This window comes from Enhydra lutris, unplaced genomic scaffold, assembly GCF_002288905.1.
Source record: "Enhydra lutris kenyoni isolate GAN:26980312 unplaced genomic scaffold, ASM228890v2 scaffoldscaffold2, whole genome shotgun sequence".
NCBI lineage: Eukaryota > Metazoa > Chordata > Mammalia > Carnivora > Mustelidae > Enhydra > Enhydra lutris.
This window is the reverse complement of record NW_019154086.1, coordinates 65,130,222-65,136,221: the sequence shown is the minus strand read 5'-3', so window position 1 is coordinate 65,136,221 and position 6,000 is coordinate 65,130,222. Positions and strand designations below refer to the sequence as shown.

Genomic DNA, 6,000 nt, shown 5'->3' with positions numbered 1-6,000 from the left:
CAGAAGAAACAATATATTCCGCCACTGACAGGGAAGACGGCCCAAGTACGGGCTTCTCCAGTATAGCCACTTTGGCTGACAAGAAAAAAAGCCTTGAAACAGACTGTCCCTGGGAAACCCTAAGGTTCGAAGGCGAGAGAAGCCCGTGCCGAGAGGGGCTAGAGCTCAGGCCACAGGGCTACAGCTGTATGCCACCCCGGCGCGCAGAAGCAAAGCGGGCCCCTTGCGCGAGCAGCGCCCACTACGCTTGCCTCGCCTCGAGGCTCCGCGTTTCGCGCACGGCGCCCGCGGCTGTCAGTCAGCATCCTCGGCCCGCCTCTCCTGGAGTTCAACCAATTGTAGCCGGGGGTCGGGGGTGAGGAGACGTAGCGGGGCCAGGAAGCAGGGGCCAGACTATCTGGAGCAGCCTCCCGGGATCCCGCAGTCCGAATGCCTAGCGGCCAGAGAGAGCACAGCAGACAGCAGGGCTCGGCGGTGAGTGCGGGACTCCGGCTTGTGCGCAGGCGCCGGGCTGGGTCCCTGCCGCTCGAGGGACCCAATGCCTGCCGCCTCGCGGGCGCCTCTAGTCTGAGAAGCCCCTTTCTCCGCACGCGCCGACCCCTGAGTCCCCAGCCTGGTGCAGAGAGCTGCAGACTCGGGGGTCACAGCTGGGGGTTCTGGAGCCAGAAAGGGAAGGCTTCCGTCCTCGGCGGGGGCAGAATTGGAGCCTCCGGCTGCCGTAGCTTCGGACCTGAGTTGCCCGAGCCGCTGCGGCTCCCGCAGGGAGGGGGCGGGGCTGACGCGAGCATCTCCGTGCTCAGTTTTCCGGACTTGGTGCAACGCGGTCAGGTGCAGCAGCTGAAGACCTCTTCCTAACCCGGTGCGGGGCACTTTGCGACGCCTGCCTCCTCGGCCCCATTCTCCGGTCTCACTGCTGCCCCGGGGCCCAGCTGCCACTTGCCTGGCGATGCTCTCACACTTTGGACTCTTCTGGCATTATTGAGCTGACGCTTTGGGACATCAGATTCAGGTCGTATGGGGAGAGAAGCGTGTGACTTTGCAAGGTGTGATGTGGAAACCTGGGCCTGTCACCCGTCTCCGCTTGATTAAAGGCCACTAGGGTGGTGGTAAGTGGCATTCTCTTTCAGGATTTATATAAATTTCGTGTGTAATTGTCTGTAAAATTTTCCTTTCTTTTCATTATTTACTCTAAAGGAGGATTGCTGCCAGTTTCCTAAAGATGAAGAACTACACTGCTCAGTGGCCCTTCCCCTTCCTCAGTGTGGTTATCATTTGGAACATCAGGGTGTGCTTGAAGCTGGCGGGACTCCCAGACTCTGATCATTAATTGTCTGATTCCATGCAGTGGAGGTAGCAGCACGCTCCAAGGTGTTTGGGTTCTGCTTTCCTCTGCCGGTACTTCGTCTCTTCTCTCCACAGTCTCTGGCCTGATAAAATGCTGTTATTTGTTATTGAGAAGGGAAACGAAGGAATAGATCACTGAAGTGAAGTTGGCTGTCCCTGTTATCCCGGAATCGGATTGTCCTGAGGGGACAGTGTAAGTTACAATTCAGAGATCATTTTGGAAAGGCCTGACCCGCTGATAGAAATAACACCTCTGGCCACCTCATACTAGCGGTTCCCCTGTTTGGCAGTATATTATAGTAGTCATTTGGAGACCTTTTTTAAAAAACCTGTTTCTTAGGCCCTGGTCCTACAGATTCTGATTCAGTTAGTTGAGTCTGGTCTAAGCATTGGCATTGTTAAAAGCTTACAGAATGATATTAATGTGCATACGAGTTTAAAGAACACAGCCTATCAATGTGCCTTATTTTTTTCTTACAGCACTTACTACTCTGTCACTTATTTAACTGATTTCTTTACTTTTAGTCTCCTCTCCAACTGTCCCCCACCACCCATGAAAGCATGGGGTGCTGCTTTGGAAGAAGGGCAGGGGAAGGCCTGGGTGGTGAGTCAGCACTTTGGGTGTGTGAGGTGGGGATAAATAAAAGAGAAATGGAATCAGGGGAAACAAGTCCTGCAGACTTCTGCTGTGCTTCCTCTTTGTCAAGGGTTGACCTTATTTGGTGACCCATCATTGTCATATTCATGGATATGGCTCCAGTTCTTTCTCTGGATCCTGGCCTGTTAAGTTTCAGGGTCTTACCCAGCACCCTGTGAAATATAGGTGCTCTTTGTTATTTACTTATTGAAGTACGGTTAACATACAATATTATATTAGTTTCAGGTGCTCACCATAGTGGTTTGACATTTATATACATTATGAAATGATCACCACAATCAGCGTAGTTATTGTCTGTCATCATACGGAATCATTGCTATATTATTCACTATGTTCTCTATATTACATTTGCATCCCCATGACTTATTTATTTGGTAACTGGAAGTTTGTACCTCTTAATCCTCCTCATCTATTTTGCACCCCCCACTTCCCTCCCCTCTGGCAACCATCAGTTTTTTCTCTGTGTTTATGAGTTATACAGCTGCAATTTGGAATTTGATATATAAATTTTTTAGAGGGGGGAGGGGCAGATGGAGAGGGAGAGAGAGAGAGAAAGGAAGAATCTCGATCTCAACCCTGAGATCATGACCTGAGCTGAAATCAAGAGTTGGATGCTTAACTCACTGAATCACCCAGGTGCCCCGATATAGAAATATTTAAGTTTGGGTATATTCCATGTAGATCTGTGATTTGTCTTCTGTGTAGGGGGTCCATGTATTTTGAATTAAAATTCTATACACTTGGTCTGACAAGTACAATTATATTTATGTGGATAGCAGTTCAGGGTATATAGAATGGGGACTGTCCCAGAAACTGGATGTGTAGTTATCCTGTAATACCTTATCTTTGTGAAATGGTTGTCTAATTCCGTGGGGGAAGGGTTTGCTGCCCAATTTTCTTTTTAGTACTGAACTCAACTATCTCATTGATGTTACTAACAGTTTTAATTCCAAGTGATGTAAACAACCACTCTGTAATTCTCTTATGAGATGGGGTAGGAAGTCACGTACATAGTGGCAGTCTAGGGTTGTTGTGACAGGCATAAAGAAGTTAGATTGGCTGGTAAGTAGTCTTAATCACCTTTGGCAGAAGAGACCCAATAGACCATGCATTTTACTTTTTGCTTGTCCTTCAAACATAAATATGAGGCATGACTAAGTGGTGGACTGGACTGACACATTAGGAGGATTTGAAAACAAGACCACTCAAATTTAAATTCCTCCTGAATTAATCATACTTTTGGATCTGTCTAGATACCTCTTATTTTCTATAGTGGTAGGATGGGTTGTTGAAGTACATAATTATTCTAGTCTTTAAGAAAAGTAACATACGGAGCTTTTATCTTTGATTTATATTTTTTCAGTTATATTGCTAATTAGAAAATTTGACCTTCAGCTCAGATCTGGGAGTAACTTGCCATGTTTAAGTCGATATATATATATATATATATATATATATATATATATATACACACACACACACACACACACACACACATACATATATATATAAATAGACAGTTACTATTTTTTTATTAGTAGTAAAGGAAATGTTTCTCCTACTTTGTTATACTGAAATCTCTGTACATCTCGGGATAAAGCTGTACTCTTGATTTCAAATGTTTTCCTTAATTTTGGTATCTTTAACCTGGATATCATGTGTGTAATCTTGTTGCAGCTGGAAGAATGGTGTAAAAGGAAACATCAACCCGTGCTTTGAATGTGGCAAGAAAAGAATAAGCCCTGTCATGATTGCTTGAATTCAGGACTTTACACTGGAAGGAAAGTTAGATGTAAGCTCTAATCTCTTCTTGGGAACTGGAAATTTTTTTTAAAAAGGTAAATAACATTCAGTAATAAATTTTTATTTTTGGCTGGTCTAGGAAACTTTTCCTTAGAGTCATTCTGTCTAACACTTTTGTTTTTATTCAAGTCTAAGGCAGTTTGAGATACTGAATGATATTGTCCTGCCGTCTTTTTAAATAACTTTCTTGGTATAATGCGTAGGTTTTGTATTTGTAGGAAGACAGTAGAGAACGGTTAGAGATTTCTTCTTTCACTTTAAAATTTTTCATTTTATTATTTATTTATTTTGTAATAGATTTTCTTTATTTATTTAACAGAGAGAGAGATCACAAGTAGGCAGAGAGGCAGGCAGAGAGAGAGGGAAGCAGGCTCCCCACTGAGCAGAGAGCCTGATGTGGGGCTCGATCCCAGGACCCTGAGATCATGACCTGAGCCGAAGGCAGACGCTTAATCCACTGAGCCACCCAGGTGCCCCCAAATTTTTCATTTTAAATTGAATTGTTTTTCTGTATTTGGTTTAATGCTGTGTTTCTCCTTATGGCTTGTTGTTAATTATTACTTTTAGAAACCTGCTTTTTTCTATTTGTAATTTTTATTTCCTGGTGAAAATTTAGGACACAAAGATAAAGATGAAGGAAAAAAAAAACTGTGCCGAGGTAACAACTATGAACATTTTCATATATGTCTTTTCAAAGAGAGGTCTACGTGCCCCTTAGACCACATCTACTTAGATATACAGATGGGTCTAGAAGTCAGGTCTTGCATGCCCCTCCAGTAACAACTTTCAGTAGAAGTCCTTGGCCATGAGGGGTTTCTTGCACATTTGCTTTGCTACCTATGTCCCTGTGGTCCCCGTAGTTCTGGAGTCTGCTGCCCTTGCCATCCTTCTGCACCCCTGACCGCAGCTGCACTGCTGCCACCTGGCTCTGAATAACACTAACTTTCTCGAAACTGCTGGTGTTTCTGCAGTACACAGATAGTGCTTACTGTGGTGCTGCTGAATCTCCGTGGAGTATTGTCTTTGGTCTTCTCCCTCTCTGGGCATGAGGGAAGCCTATGATATTTATGGCCAACTCCTGCTCTTCTACAGAAGAGCAGTTGGGCTCTGATGACAGAATCTTTTGGTTCATAGTTATTCCTTCCCAGGATTTACAGGCACTTTGGGGTGAGTGGGTGCTTGGGTTTTAGGGGTGGGGTTGGGGGGTCATCAAATGGTAAAGTGCAGTCTTTCACAGTGCTTGGTATCCCTGTACAGGGAGCCTGCAGAGGGATAAATATTCGTAAGTTAGGAGAGGAAATACCTTTTGTCTGATATAAGTGCAAGCTTTTCCATGGGAGTTTCTGGCACTTAGTACAGTGTGTGCTGCAGAGTAGGCTTCCATAACTTTTTGTTCTGTGGATTGTTGCATCAATATATATCATGTAAGGGGGAGGTACTGTGAGTGAATCCAAGAAATATGATACATTGTTATTACTAAGTTGCTTTTTCTCTGATGCGTGGTTTCTGTGTATTTTTTCTTTTGTTTTGTTTTTAAGATTTTATCTATTTGACAGAGAGAAAGAGACAGACAGAGAGCACAAATAGGGGGAGCAGCAGAGGGAGAAGGAGAAGCAGGCTCCCCACTGAGCAGGGAGCCCCAACACAGGGTTCAATCCCAGGACCCTGGGATCAAGATCTGAGCCGAAGGCAGTCACTTAACTGACTGAGCCACCCAGTTGTCCCTTTTTTGTTTGTTTGTTTGTTTTTATAAGATTTTATTTATCTGAGAGAGAGAGCTCGCTGGGGGAAGGGGCAGAGGGAGAGGAAGAGAGACAAGCCGACTCCATGCTCATCACAGAGCCCTGCACTGGGGCTTGATCTCACAATCCCGAGATCACCACCTGAGCTGAAGCCAAGAGTTGATGCTTAACCAACTGAGCCACACAGGTGCCCTGGTTTCTGTTTTTGTTTTTTTTTTTTTTTTAATTTTAAACTTAAAATTTTTAAAATATTTTATTTATTTATTTGACAGAGAGAGAAGATAGAGACAGAGAGCTGTGGAGGGGGAGCAGAGGGAGAGGGAGAAGCAGATTCTACCCTAAGTGTGGAGCCTGATGTGGGACTCGATCTCACGACCCTGAGATCATGACCTGAACTGAAATCATGAGTCGGACACTCAACTGACTGAGCCACCCAGGTGCCCCTCTGTTTTT

General features: G+C 44.8%; 1 protein-coding gene across 4 annotated transcripts in view; it reads left to right on the top strand.

Moving 5' to 3' along the window:
- Positions 1-433: 433 nt before the first annotated feature.
- The window catches only part of LOC111147408 (neurexophilin and PC-esterase domain family member 3), a 45,087-nt gene continuing 39,520 nt past the window's right edge, over positions 434-6,000 (top strand). The window contains exons 1-3 of one of the 4 annotated variants that reach the window (XM_022503425.1): positions 434-1,106; positions 1,420-1,537; positions 3,680-3,840. The gene's annotated coding sequence lies outside the window, so the exon portion shown is untranslated. Of the gene's footprint in view, positions 1,107-1,419; positions 1,538-3,679; positions 3,841-4,262; positions 4,276-5,952; positions 5,985-6,000 lie in introns of those variants that run through there. The other 3 variants (XM_022503418.1, XM_022503437.1, XM_022503431.1) reach the window with 3 other exon arrangements.